The 15940-nt window shown below is 37.3% G+C and overlaps 1 protein-coding gene across 3 annotated transcripts in view; it reads right to left on the reverse strand.

The window, feature by feature from the left end:
- The window catches only part of Jakmip2 (janus kinase and microtubule interacting protein 2), a 161761-nt gene extending 147116 nt beyond the window's left edge, over window positions 1–14645 (reverse strand). For 2 of the 3 annotated variants that reach the window (XM_029472122.1, XM_029472123.1), the window contains exon 1: window positions 14331–14578. The gene's annotated coding sequence lies outside the window, so the exon portion shown is untranslated. Of the gene's footprint in view, window positions 1–14330 lie in introns of all 3 variants that reach the window. The other variant, XM_021150580.2, reaches the window with a different exon arrangement.
- Between the last annotated feature and the right edge of the window lie 1295 nt (window positions 14646–15940).

Raw genomic sequence — 15940 nt, forward strand, 5'->3', positions numbered from 1 at the left:
GGGTATGGGGGACTTTTGGGGTAGCATTGGAAATGTAAATGAGGAAAATACCTAATAAAAAAATAGAAATGGGATCTTTTATCTCTGTCGTTTCACAATTAAAAAACAAGCAAACAAAACAAAAACCAGATTGGGGCTAGAGAGAAGTCTCAGTGGTTAAGAGAACTGACTGCTCTTCCAGTGGTCCTGAGTTCAATTTGCAGTAACCACATGGTGGCTCACAACCATCTGTAAGGGGATCTGATGCTGTGTTCCAGTGTGTCTAAAGAAAGCGACAGTATATCCACATACATGAAATAAATAAATAAATCTAAAAAAAAGAACAATAACAACAACAAAAAAGAAACCAAGAAAAACAGAATGGGTAGGCTGCCTGATCATGTCAACCAGTTAGCTTCCAAGGTCCAAGGAATCCCAGTTGTGACCTTGCAATATCCCATTGCTCCAAATGTCACAGCCTGAACAGAATGTGGTACCTCGGCCATAGCCATGGGGAGATAGTTCTTGTCTAATCAAGGGGCTATGGTTTGAAGACACATTCTACTTCTGAATATGACCTCAATGCATGTCCAGAAAGATGACAGGAGGAAGGAGATAAACATATCCTTTGATGTCTTCATGCAGGCAGAGCGATGCTCATACTTTGATTAAAATATCACACATATGGCTAAGCTGGCTTCCCACCTGGCCTCTAAAAAAGGAAAGTTAGACAGTGACTCTTTGAATGTGCAAGCACAAGTAGTCTGCAGGGCAGAGAAAACACTTTCCATTGAGGCTGCATTTAAAACAGGTTCACAAGGTTGAGTGGAAAGACTGTCAACATCCTCTCCTGTAAACTCTTAAGTAAGCTTAGTAAAGCATCAGTGTTTCTGTCAACGTGTCATCTACCTTGTGCCAGGAGGTTGCTGTACATGTGCTAAGTGGAGAAATAAGCTCAGATCCTTTGAAGTATTGCATTGATTAATTAGCCTGGCATCTGCATTTTTGGGTGTGCTGAATATCGTGTTTGCTAACCTGGATGGCGATATTCTCTCTAACTCTCTTTCTGCCCATTCTGTTTCTTTTTTATTTCTGCCATCTTCCCTGTCCTTTTCTTTGTCCCTCTTCCTTTTCCCTCTCTCTCTCTCTCTCTCTTTTCCTCTCCCCTGCTTTTTGCATCTCTCTTTATCTCCCTATCTCCCATCTCTCTATGTTCTGTCTCTGTGTTTCTCTGTCTCTCTTCCTCTTCCTATCTCTCTCTGTCTCTTTCTCTCTCTCTCTCTCTCTCTCTCTCTCTCTCTCTCTCTCTCTCTCTCTCTGAAAAGTAATCCAATACTACTTGATTATAATGAGAATGATCTATTTAAGACATTGAACAGTCAAAAATTGTGTTAGACAGTTACAAAGCTACCAACACAGACTTATAGTTAGAAGAGTCATGTAGATAACCTAACCCAATATTTTCTTTTTAGTTAAGCAGAAATAAGGAGTTTAAGGAATTTAAATTGGTTTTACAGACTTCTGCTTCAAGGATATTTAGAGAAAGACAGAAAGGAAGAAGGTACAAACTATTTAAAACTGAGGTTGGGGATCTGACAATCATAACTCAAAGAAGAAAAACCAGCAGGGTAGAAGCAAGAGTCAGGATCAATACTCTTATTAAACACTCAGTGACCTTATCCCCTCTGGGTTTCCATTTTTTCTTAGCTTCAGGGTTATGCTTTCTGTGTTAAATGAAGAAAACAAACAATAATGAAAGAGTCCCTTGACTGTGACTGCAATCGATGTATTTAATGTGCTTCCTAATATTTACTGTTCATGTGTCCTCACTAGATTCATATGCAAGTAAGGAAGGGCTCTAAGGGGGAAAGAACTGCAGAGAATCATTCATAATTTTTCTTGTAGGATGTGACAGTTGATCTCACTTCAATCTTACATCCTGTTTCCCTGCACAACCACACGACAGTGCTTCATGTATGCTGGAATTCAGAACATGGCAAGCCCCCAGTGATGCCAAGGGCTCTGTGTGGTGTCATTCTGCTTCATTTTAAATGCCACAATCTGCATTGTTTCCTGAATAATAGTTATTTGTGACTTGACTCTGCATGGCTGTACTTTCCTGTTAAGGCAAGGTAATGTACAATCCTGATCCCCATTTAGGTCTGTAAACAGAATCTTCACAAACTCATTTTACCATTTTTCACAGGCCTGGGTAATCTCTCCTTACCATGCTCCCTTGATATGTCTTCTTTCTCCATAACTAATGCACAGATGTGCCTGTGTTCTGATAAAGGTAGCCAGATCTCTCTTGGGCCTAAATGCTTCCTGAGTGTTGGAGTCTACATCATTCGTGTAGGTCCCCCATTCATTCCTGAACTCCTCCACAAATATGCCCAACTTAGAACATGTTGTTGGGTGCAAGGATTATTTTTAAATTCAAGTTTTGTATCTATTATAAGTCAGGAGCAGAATTCTAGAGAACACACATTTGACTTTGGTTGAAAGGATATCTTAAAGTTCTATTTTAGTTGAAAATGTTCAACCATTTATCTTGTTCATAAATGAACACATTTACTACAAGAATATGAAATAAAAAGACACTGCTAATGTCGCAGCACTTTCTCTACCCTGATTCTTGAATTCTTTCTGCCCCTTCTTCTGGATGCTTCCTGATCTGTGTGGTGGTGGGTTGGTATAAATGTCCCATCTATATCTGAGAACTCACAATCACTTATTAATAGTGCTTTAAACAGCAGCACTTCTGAATTAACCACTACCTGTAATAGTCTCTGAGCAAAACTGGGAATACGGGAATCCATGGATATAAACACAGATATTTAGAAGACAGTTTGAAAAATATCACCATCTGGAGAAAAAAACAAAACAAAGAACATCAATAGGTTCTCCCTTAGGGCATATGCCTTGCCTAGCCATGGTTTTTAAACAATGTTTATAGTACTAGGAATAAAATCCATGCTGTGAAAGAAACCTTAAATCCAATTAAAAGGGGATTGGTTAACCCCTTAAAGTCATGCTGCTATTGCACCAGTGGGTACATCTTGCCTTGAAGGTGGGTATTATATCAGGAGAGATACAGCTCTGGATGAGACCACTGATGTCTTTTATCCTCCTTCGATGACAGGGTACCTTCCAACACTATAATCTATATAAAAGGATAGCTTTCGTGGACAGCGAAAGGTTGATTTCTCTGTGTTTTTAAGCAGAGATGGGGTATCTTTGGCCATGGGGCCTTACCATATAACTTGGGGTGACATTGGCCTGCATTGTTTTGTGCTCCTCTGGGTCCTCTCTGCACAATGACTCATAAGGAAGTCATCCATGCCTGTTACTGAGATTTTCATTTAATAAAACTCATGTCTTCTTGGGGCCACATGGTTCACTATTGTGTGATATTTCTGCTCAGTCACCTATATATTTTTGTAAGTAGCTAACAAACTAGCAGAACCCTGTATGGCTTCTTCATGCATCCTTGGCTTTGGTTACCTATCCTGTGCCCCTTCCTTTCTTTACCCCTGCTCTTCTCCCCTTTCTCATCTAGCCAGTATTCTCCCCTGCTCTTTCAGGTCACATTATGTTCTATCATATCCTCTTACATATTTTTCTCAGATTGCCAGATCACAGGTTTCCAAGTAACTTCCTCACACACACCTCACTATGGCTGAGCCTTCCTTGGCACCTCATTCCTCCATCGTCATCACTCTGCTCTTTTTTGATTTCTCTGCCCTCAGTTTACCCTGTCTGTACTTTGCTTGCACTGATATTATCCTGTCCTCCTTCCAAACTCCCTGTGCCAATAGTCCATTTCTAGCTTTTCAGGTTAAAGACATGTTAAATGCATAAAACAAAAGATTTGGATGTTCACACATAGACAGAGAGACAGAGATAGAGAGATGCATATAATGAATAAATACATGTTTTGTTTTGTTTTTTTTTTAAACACTAAAATTGGATTTTAAACAAGCCTTAGGGGGGCCACAATGAAGTTTTTGTGCACAGGGTTCTAATAAATACTAACAACAACGAAAATTCATGACACTAAACCGAAAGTCACGACACTGATAAAAAGAAGACTGAAAGCTGAATGAAAATGCGATTTTTCAGTTTTAAGGAAAGTTAGTATTTCGGCACACAGAATATCACATAAATTATATCAGTGGGATTGAAGTTATCTTGTAGATAGGGTCTTTTTCCTCAAAACTGTAAGAGGATACCCTCTAGGTGACAGTATGGAGGGTCTGGATCCTGTCTGGCTCATCAGAATACTGTGGCTAACTATGGAGACCAGACTGGAAACCTATGACCTAGGAAGAATGAAATTTTCATTTTTCATAGTCCCTGCAAAGTTATTCTATGTGGTCACATTCTTTACAAACTTTATACACTTCAGTAATAAAATGTTTCCTTTATATTTAAAAACTCATAGAAAACACAAATGTAAAACTTATTATCTTACTACCATCAATTAATTCCTGTCAATATTTTCATTTATATTACATTGTTTTTAATGGGTGTGTGTGTAATTTATCCTTCTTTACAAAACTGGGATTAAATTCTACATTTTGATTTTTCTATTGGATTTTAAGATTAAAAGCATTATTTAACATGTTCTCCTAAATTTCTATATTTAAATAGCTCAACTGAATTTCCACTTTTATAGGTCACAGATAATTTGTTCTGTAGCCCTGATCATAGAGTGACGAAGTTATCTATTTAGCATTAAACAATGCGAAAATACACATTCTGCAAAAAGCTAAAAAGAATTAAGTGCTCACTATTTTTTCTCCCAATTTGAGTAACCTAAGGGAAAGAAGTAAATTTTCTGTTAGCATTTATTGTATTTAGAGCAAGTCAGATATATTTGTTAGTAAGAGGGCCATATCCACCCTCATCCTTATTGGAATGAAGTGATTTACTTGGATTATTCATAATCTTAAGTGTGGATTTCCTTCTCCTTCTTCTTCTAAAGAGAGAAGTTGAGTCAATATTGAGTTTGAAACAATCTTCCGAGTCCAGGGGAGAGGAAATCTTTGTAAGAAGCCCATCTCCTCAACAATGCACTCTCTGCTTTCACAAGTGACATCAAAGTGTCCTTTCTTTAGTCACACAGCATCTAAGTACATTAAGAATGTGGTCTACAATGGCATCATATAAGCTGAGAATGGATTATTGATTCTGCTTAGATTACATTTGGCTATATAGTCAAAGAATGATGTTCCAAAGCAAGAGGATTCTATAGAGCTAGATAATGTTTTCAAACTGTACATATGGTAGTGAAACTTCAAGAAGCAGATGACTAACAGCTGGAGACACACACCCACATGCCACCTTTCTACCTTTCAAGGTCTCTGGCTAAGTCATGTTGGCTTGACTTTCTACTCTATAAATAGAAAACAAAAACGTATATGCTACCATCCGCAGATGGGAGACAGTATATGCATAGTCAGTGATAAATGTGCATCATAATGAAATAGGTGTTTTCTAACCTGACATTGGACAACGGGCTCGTTTAAGCCTGAGCAGGATAAACTCTTGAAGTTCACAAAGGATCAATACTCTCTGCTGCATGGTGATGTTAGTTTCCCCTCATTTCTGAGTGCAGCATTGCACACACAGATGTAAAATGCAAACAATCTAGCTAAATGTCAGCAAGTGGCAAATCACTACTTCTAGAGAATTTTAACCAGAGGCAGAGCTTCATTACTAACCCCATCTTTAAAATCTAGGATTTCTTTTTAAAATATTTCTAGAGTTTGGGCATCTGATTCAAAACACTGGAAATTCTAAATGTTATATAGGTGATTGCATTAAATAAAATTCTTTCAAAGTGAGAGGAGGGCAGGACTTAAGATAGTGCTCAGTAGTGGAATATCATTCGACATGAAAGGGACTACGCTTGAAACCAAGTACTGAAAACAAAGAAATAAACCAAGTCTTTTCCAATACAGCTTACACCTTAATATTCTCTAGCATACAAAATCCACTTCATAGTTTATTAATTACTATTTAAATTATGCTAAGTAGATACAGAAGCCAGTGGAGTTGTGTGGTTTTTGCCTTTATTAGAGGGTCACTAGATCAAGACAGCTGATGCTGAAATTCCAGAAACTGCAAAGGAATCATTTTCATAAATAGAATTATCCAGGAGCTTCATAAGTATTGAAGTTTGGAATATATCATATACATTTTAAAATATCCAAATCCTAACTCTTTCCTGTCAGTGCAGATTAACTAAATCCTAAAATTGTGAATTCTCATGGGAACTCCCTGCACAGACTTTTAATAACTTCCTCATTTGTTGTCATTATATAAAAAGTAATTATCAAGGGCCAAGTATGGACGTAGCCCAGTGGTTAGGTATTAGTCTACCATATATAAGTCACTGGGCTTAAATACACCCCAACACACAAACATACCTCTTGATCAGTTTGTTAGAAAAGAACTTACTGTTAGAATGTTATCATAACCTAGATTTTGCAAAGTCACACTCATTTTTAAAGTTTAAATGTTTCCATCAATATTCTTGCATTAAAATCCTAATACTCTTTTGTCTTGGATAATATATTCAAATTGGTTAACTTTGACCTTAACACTCATTGTAGGGTCATGAGTATGGATCAGAGATTATTAGAGAATATAAACTTATGGCTTTGTCGTGATTGATGTTGTGGTTGCTGTTGTTGTTTTGGAAGGTGTTTCTCTCTATGAAATGCTACACAGACAAGCTAGATAAGGACTGTGGGTGAGGAATATTTGCTGGCTTTACATTTGTAATGTGGCTATGCTGAGAAGTAGTTTCCAGGGGGAATATTTCCAGTTTGAAGCAGAAGGCAAGATGAAAATACCACCTTTTTTTCCTAAAGCACATGCTCACAGGCTTTTTAGACACAATACTCTCAGCAACATTTTCTTCTTGAAAATAACAACAATAAGTTGTTTTCTGACCAGAAAGTGTCCGCCAAACTTCTTTAGATTTTTGTTATGTTTTTGTTTTTGTTGTTGTTTATTTCTTAACTATAATTTAATTCTAGGATTCCAAGAAGGACAGTAAACACTATGAGACTTACATGATAAAATGGGAATAAAGACCTTTCCTTTTTCCTTAGGTTTTGTTATACAGACAGGTTTCTTCCAAGAGAGATGGGATCTAATAGCTAGATGGCCTGTCTCTATGTGTGCCAAGTATAACCATCAATTTCAGGTCATTCTCATTATATTTCACTTCAAAACATTCATGAAAACAGAATGCTGTCTTTATTTATTAATGTTGTAACATACATTTTGTCTTTTCTTTTCTTTTTTTTTTTTTTTTTTTTTTTTTTTTTTTGGTTTTTCGAGACAGGGTTTCTCTGTGTAGCCCTGGTTGTCCTGGCACTCACTTTGTAGACCAGGCTGGCCTCGAACTCAGAAATCCGCCTGCCTCTGCCTCCCGAGTGCTGGGATTAAAGGCGTGCGCTACCACGCCCGGCTTGACTTGATTTTCTGAATATAGATATGAAAGAATAATTTGTTTATAATAAGTGAATTTAGTTGAGTGGCTTTCTGAAGAGTAGTAGAGATGTGAATGTGTATCGCACAAGCCCATGCTAATAATAATTAAATGACTAGCTTATTTTAATCAATTATAGCAAATTATGGCATAGCCTTAATGCTGTCACATTCAACTTAAAAGTCAGTTTTCAAAGGGAAGTCAAAGGAGTCACAGAAGTGTTGACAGCCTTTGTTATGCCACAGCACACAGTGAACGAACACTCTTTCATGAGGGATTACTAAATGGTGTGCTTTGTAGCTTTAACAGTTTGATTTTTCTCTTTCAAAATCCTAACAGCAACCTGACACTATGCCTCATGTATATAAACCCTATCTATTTTGTCCTCACAGATTATTTATTAAGAGTGCTGGAGAATGAATTCAGAGCCTGTTGCATGCTAACTAAGTAAGCGCTTTCCACTGGGCAACATCCGCAACATGATAGGTCACATTAACAAGATGAGACTCTAAAGATCCTATAGTGGAAATCTCTTCTGAAATCAGAGGCCTAAGACCTTTATGTCCATCAGTCTGTCAGCCTCTCAGTGTGCCAGTCAAACAGTCAACGAGTCATTACTGGACACATATGTGATAAAGAGAACCTAACATGACATCTTAGTCCTGTGGGCTACTAGTGGGTGCACACCAACTGTTTCCAAAGCTATAGTGGTTGTTCTGGACTATAAAGAAAAAGCACTGTGCCGGAAACACTGTGTGGGATATACTCAGGAAACCTCAACAATTCAGATTAAAAATATACAAAGAAATTGCCAGTTGAGATTTAGACTCTAACTGTTGAAGAATTCAACCACTCAAAAGAGAATGTTGGGAGTCAGATAACCAGGTCTTCACTGGAAAATGTATATATGTTTAATGAACACAGAGAAAGTCAAATAATGAATATGGGTCTTGGTTTATCTTGGAAAGTCTGTGACAGCTGATGTATGTTGTTTGAATCTACCTTTGTAAAACATTTGAACTGGTCAGAGAGGTTAAAGCTGCAGAACGCAGTGCTATCTCACGGAAGAAATTAGCTTGACTCCCAGAGAGATTTCTTCTAGGTTTTGTTCTGTAATTGTTGCTGATGCCTGTACTTTGTGAATCTCTTAGTGATTCAGGCAGAGATTTATTTCACTGGCTTGGGTTTAGCATTCATTCATTGTCAGCAGACAAGAGATGACCAAGGCTAATTTAACACTCACTGTAAGATCCAGTGGCAGGTAGGACACGGAGCTAGTATTTCCTAGACTGATGCCTGCCTTACAGCTGCAGCACATCAAGCAGGACCTACCTACATAAGAAGTATTTAAAACCAAAGTGTGATGACTCCTAAGTAGGAAAGGACAAAACAAAACAAATTCAATTATCAAAACCTATACACAAATGGAAATTTTAACAGAGACTCATTGACATGAAAAAAAATGGCTACCATATATAAAGTGAATGAAATATGGGGCATTGGTAAAACTGTATGTCTGAGTGTGTGTCATTCAGACAGTGAATATGGGGAAAATGGACAGTGAATATCCCCATATGCTAACAGCAATTATTTCTTAATAGAAAGCTTACAGATGATACTTTATTGGGCCTTTATATATTCCTGTATTTTCCCCTCCACAATAATAATATACAATTTTAAAGTGAACAAAGTCACTGAAAGACAAAGTAAACTGTGTTAGTAAAATGTGCCTTAAGTAGAATATCTTCATTACAATGATCTTAGTTTTATTACAGTCAATTCATTACAAACAGTATTTTTCCCAAAGAGGTAGTTTAAGAAGCACAATTTGCTACTTGGCCACAGCTGAATTACCAACTGTCACATAAAGTATATGCCATATTATTAGTAACAGTAACAGCAATAATAATAACAGAATAGCCAGCATGTGGCAGATTTCTATAATCCTAAAATCTAGAGTATTGAGCCAGGATGATACCAATTTCATACTTTAAAAGTTATAAACTTTATCACACACCATAATCAAGCAAACTTGAAGTTTATAAAACTCAAAATAATCTTCAATGCAGTTAAGCCTCAGAATGCAAGCTGTGCAAATTTACAATAAATTTTACACTTTCAGCATCAAATCTATTTTATGCACTTATCCACCATCAAAACCAAAATACTCATAAGAGAACTGGAAAGCAATCGGTCTTTAATCCTCTTTCATTACGCCTCCCATTACCTGTTCTCAGCCTTGCCTTCAGGAGAGGATTTCAAAGTTAGCCTGCATTGTGTAGCAAGTTCTAGGCTTACATGGACTAAGTAGCAAGACCAATCTCACAAAAAAATGTATGTGTGTGTGTATGTGTATGTGTGTATGCATGTACACATATATATGTATATGTGTATATGTATGTGTATATGTATGTGTATATGAATGTGTATATGTGTATATGTGTATATGTGTATATATGTATAAAACCCAATCTCACAAAATATTTGTGTGTATATGTATATATGAATATATGTGTATATATATATATGAATATGCATGCATATGCACATTAGAATGTTTTTAAAGCAATCTTTGACTTTTGATATTTTTGAAATGTATAAAAGTGTTTGTCTAATAAAATACCTGAATTATCAAATTTAGAATAACGTATTTTATAACATTTTTCTAAGGACAAGTAGGAACAAAGATGCGTAAGCAAAATGGCACAACTGCTCTTCAGATTCAGGACCCTGGAGAATCTTTATTTGGTCCCAAGTGCAAAGAAGACAATGTTACTTTCCAACCTTTATATTGTTAGAAACCAAACAACACTTTGTCATAAAATAAGTGCAAGCCAGTCTAATGAAAATCGGACTTTCTCCTGGCAAATATGTCTTTGCTACTTTTTATTATCAAGAAGTTAAGATTTTCCTCTTAAATATATCCGAGTCATCTTTTTTTTTAAATCCCCTATACACACTTAATCTATTTGTAAAATCAGTGTCATCAAAAGCCAATTAGAATGCCTGGAATATTCTAATCTAAATCCAAAAAAGTGAATCCTAGAATGCACATTTTGTATATATTGTAAGTCAAATCTTCAAGTTACTGTATTGAGTTTTCAAACACGAAAGACTTGTGCTCATAAGACTTGCAATATCACCCCTGTTTGATGGTTTGCTAAACACAAGCGCAGACAAGCTTAGCTTATCCCAATCAATTTTCACTTACTAAAACCAGTCAAAACAGCAATTTTAAAAGGTCCTTTCCTGTTGATAGAACGTTGGAATTTAAAATGAAAGTGATTTTGAGAAGTATACTCACATTACATTCACACAAAGAGTATTGGTAATTTGAGTAGTAATTGTAATATATCATTGTGTACAGCTTCACATGTGTGTATCTTATATCCTCCAAGGAAATTTTATGTTGCTAGTATATGCAAATTCTGCTAATCAGATAAGAGCTCTACAAATAGTTGTTAGTAAATTGCTTAATTCACTCTGTTTGAAAATACATTTTAATTAATGGAATAATAGAGGCATGTGTAAATGGGGGTATTAACTGTACTCTCTGACTGAAAACCAAGTGTAAATCTAGTTTATTTATTTCAATGTCAACTAATATTGAAACTTCCAAGATAAATTTGGTTTCTTTTAAGCTCTAACTTTGAAAATTAAAAAAAAATTAAACTTTTCAGGCATTAATGAGAACCACAGGAAGTAGATTTTACTACTCAAATATAAACTTTCAAATGTCTAAATATAAAAATATAAGCCCAGAAGGAGACTCGCAGTGTAAAATCAAAATTACAGAACATTCTGAGGTCATTGGAAGAGCGTGGAAAGACCACATCATGAAGCAGTAAACTCAATGTGTATTGCAATTATAACAAGTTGTAATAAAGGCCCACATATCAGTAAGTATTTAACTTTAATAGTCTTATAAGAATGGTATTTTCAAGACACCGTTTGAGGAAAAGTCAATAAACTTCCTCCCTACACCCTTTAAGCACATCTTGAAACAATAAATTGTATATAGTCTTCATATAATTTTTTTCTAACACCAACTTGGTAGCTCTTGAATTATTCTACAAAATACTACAGTTTTCAGAATCAGCCATACAATGGAGAGTCATTTTAGTACAACATTTTTGACATTACCCTCCGTGAAGTTGCTGATAAGCAAAGCCAGGCAAATGCCTGCATCCTGTTAAGACTACATAAAAAAATAAATTTTTTTTCCGATAGATGATCCATCACTTTCTTCAAAAGTACCCAGATTTGGTAATTAGAAGCAGATTGCAAAATGGATTATACATTCACAAATGTCTAAGTATCCAATGCTAAACGGCTAATGTGAACCCTTCGGAGGAGAGTTGACTAGTTAGGTGTGCTTTTAGGAAGAAGCATAGTCCATCCCAGACAAGTGGATATCCAGATCATAATCTAGTACTCCTTAGTGGCAGAAGAGCGTGCATGACCATACACCCTTACTTGGAAGCCTTTTGATGCTTTGTATATATAATCTTAATTCTTTCTGTGAAGCTGAAGCCCATGGATAACACTCCACATTCCAAACAGTAGCAACTGCCAGTGTCCTACTTGAAAATAGAATCTTATATGAAACAAGTGATGCTTATATCTCAATTTGCTCTGCTCCAGATTACATAGTTCTAGTTTATTTGCCCTTCTACAGGGGCTGCACCTATAATTGAATAGAACTACCAACAATGAGTTTCCTAAGTTATGACTTATGGTGATGAACCTCTCTTCACTCTGTACCAGTTTTGCCTATAAAACCACATCCAAATTCAGTAGAGAGGAAATAAAAGGATCAGAGTGCCTGCTTTCTATTTATGAAACAGGTACAGCTGTTGTTGTTTTCATTTTTTATAAGTTTACTCTAGAAATATTTGAACTTTTGTTTTAGGAAATTAAAAGTTCCATTTAGTAATACACTCTAAAATCTTTATACTGTGGTATAAATCTTTTTTTGCAATAACATACAAGCCTGGTACCTACTTCCTTGACCTACTTTATAGAGTTGTTATAATTAGGCACATGGTAGCAAGAGTTTAGACTTGTGAATACACATAATACATGAGCATATTAAATTAAGTCACTAAGCATCATTCTTATCTATAAACCAAATAAGTCTCAGGAAAACAAAACTAAAATCCAATGAGGTAAAAATTATAAATTAGGTGTAAATATGTAAAATAATATGAAAGACTAATATGAAAAGAATCTATTATTTTAGACTTAAAATACGTCCTCCATGGCAGTGATGGTGGGAAGGTTGGTAGACACAGTTTACGTATTTGATGCATGTTATATTACTAATACATTTTTACCTGAAAGGATTTTTCTGGCTTTAGTTCAATGAAATCCATTATCCTAGGTGGTAATGGAGCCCTGTACGTTCCAATCTCAGGCATCTTTAGTCTCCTGAGCTGCCTTAAAGCCTTAGCATAGTAGAAGGTCAAACAGATACCAGTAAGCGTTTATAAACTACAGTCACCCCCGTTTCAGCTCCAAGCCACATCCTCCTGCCAAGCTTTGCTTACTCTCGTTCCTTTCATTGTATGAGCACACTAATTCGAGCTGGGGTCCTTGAGAACACTTGGGCTTTTAAAACCATCCTGCTTCCTACCTAATCACTTAGAGAAGTCATCCAAGAACAGGACATTCTGAGAGAACCGTAAAATGGTGGTGGACACTGAAGGAATGAGCAACCAATATCTACATAATTAAATAAAATGAATGCCTTTCACCTGCCAGTTCAGCTGTACCAGTTGGAGCACACTGGTTGGAGCATACAGATTTGAAAGAGATGGATCAGAATTTCGAGAAAAGCCTATCTGTTTCAGCATTTATCTGAGACGATGCAATATGCTAAATAATATTTCAAGCCACCTCCCTTTCCCATCATTGTAAATTTGGGGCCCTCGACATAGGCCCACAAACCCAATTAAAAACAGCCAGGCTATGAATTGGCATCTAGTTCTCTAATACAGAAGAAACGATAGGCATCTGTCCTAATTGGCCACAATGAACCTAAGGGACAATAACAAGAATAAATGTCACATTAATCCAAATGAAGCCAATGAATAATCATACAAACCAGAAGTCTGGTTCCTAAAACATGCAATTACTTCCAAGAATGCAAAAACATCAATAACCCATAAAAACGATAGTAAATCAAGCATGCTGTGCAGAGAAATAGACTCCATAAATGCAACACACCTGCAAAGTAGCATGTGCACATACGATGTGTATGTATGTAGATGTGTATGTTCACAGTTAAATACATCCTGAAAAAGAAACTCTGGATCTCGGAAATGGTTTTTTCAACAAGGATATGTTAAAGTGTGAAGCAGAATGCCTAATTCCGGGACCCCGTTAGCACTAGAGCAAATAGGTAAAATCACCTTATAATTAGGCCAACAAGGTTGAGACACCAAATGTGTTCTTGAGGGAAGGCCCAACCCTGTTTGTGAGACCTGCAAAGGAGACGATTGCTTTCAACTACATCCTCTTCTTGCTTGCTCCTTTCCACCCCCTGATTTTGTTGCTAAGCTTGAGAGGAAAGGAATCCGGCGATTCAGTTAGTATTCTGAGCCAGTTTGTGATTAAAATCAAAACATCATTTTTTCCCCTCTCAAACACAAGCAGATGTCTTCTCACTTCTCTGCCGCCGACAACCTTCCTCTAGCTCCATCCTCATCTCTGTCTCCACACCCCCAACCCCCTCCTAGTCTGAGAGACGCGAGTCATTGTTTAAGTCTAGGCCACAGATGTATACACAAGTCATTTAATAACCAGCCAGATCAAGAAGGTAGCCCCTCTGCCTGCGACTCACCATGCTGAGACCAGGAGAAGATGCTGAAATGAGGGAGCGTCGCACACTGAATCCATTTTTCTTGCGACCGGGTCGGATGCAGCCTCTGAACCCAACATCAGCTGCGGCTGCCGGGATTTTTTCCCCTCCCTCTCTGGTTGGCGATGGTGCGATAGGAACCACCCTTTCCAGCTCCACTAGAGTACCAGCAGTAGAGGCGGCAACAGCAGCAGCATCACTTGAGCCTCCTCCCTCTTGGAGGATGGTGTGAGCTCAGAATCAGCCAGGAACTTGCAGCAGACACCTCCTCAGGCTCCTCCTTCCCTCCCCACCCCCACAGCCCCACCCCTGCTGCGGTAGAAGCAGCCGGCCCGGCAGCTGCTGGTTGTCATGGCAATAGCCAATTGCAAGTGGCAAGCTAAGGGGGAGGGGAGAGAAGCTAAGCAATCTGCAGGGGTTGGAGTAAAACTAAGTCGCTGACTCTGAGATGCTCTTGGTCTCTCTTAATCTACATTCCATGTCGCTTTGAGAGGCGCCAAGGGTGAAAAGGTACCAGGAAAGAAGAGTTAGAATCGAATATAAGTTATAGGTTGAAATGTACCGAACAGTTTGGCATTTATTTGTACTGTCTATAGGTTTTAGATAAAATATATTGCACTTTCTATTGGAAGAAATAAACTAAAAAATTATGTAAGAGATTGTTATTACTGCAAAGTTGTGTGTACTTGATACCATCTCTTGCTCAGTGCCACTCGAGGTTGTTAATTTAAAACAAACAAACAAAAACAAAGCAAAACTGGTGCCTGCTACGTTCCTTTACATGCGAGAACATCAGTTTGTTCTCAGTTCATTTGATTCCACCGTTTTTGCAAGTTGACTCCTGAAAACGACCTGGCGATATTGACAATATACCCTCTGAGGAAAAGGAAGTTGGAACAAAACAAACCGGAAATACCTATGAACAACCCCGACTCTCAGCAGCACTAGAGAGTGGACAGTTCCACATAGATCCAGCTTCAGACTCCTGGAGCGAACCTCATTCACAAGCAATTCCATGCTATTTTCAGTGATGCCCTTTCAGAGTTCCGAAACCAGCTGTCAGTCAGGGTTGTAGGTAGGAGAAAATCAAGAGAATGTGCAGTGTTCAGTTCTGTTTCTAGCCATAAATTATAGATGCCACTAGAATTTGTCTCGGGCAAGTAGTTGTAAAGATTGATTGGGATAATGCACTAAAAGCCCTTGGCGTGTAGTAAGCACACAGTAAATATTTACTATTATTAGCGAGAGTTGTAGAGAGGTACACTGTAGACATCACTTAATCTAAAAGCTAAAGGGAAGGATATAATAATTCCAGGTAGAAGAGAAGATACTAAATACAAGGTAGCTATGATGGCTGGCAATGGTTGGTGACCATGGTGGCCAAAGTGGGAGTGTTCTAAAAAGTTTCATGTTTTTTAAAATTTGAAGAACTGGAACATTGTAAATCTTGCAAAATACAGCTCTTTTTGAAAATTGCCATACAGATAAAATAAATGCCAACATGATCATTAAAAGCTAGAGTCTTCTAACACTTGGATTTGTCCCAATGTCCCGTTTCCTGCCATTCCTCTGCAGAACAAAGGTAATCTTTA

This window comes from Mus caroli, chromosome 18 (assembly GCF_900094665.2).
Source record: "Mus caroli chromosome 18, CAROLI_EIJ_v1.1, whole genome shotgun sequence".
NCBI lineage: Eukaryota > Metazoa > Chordata > Mammalia > Rodentia > Muridae > Mus > Mus caroli.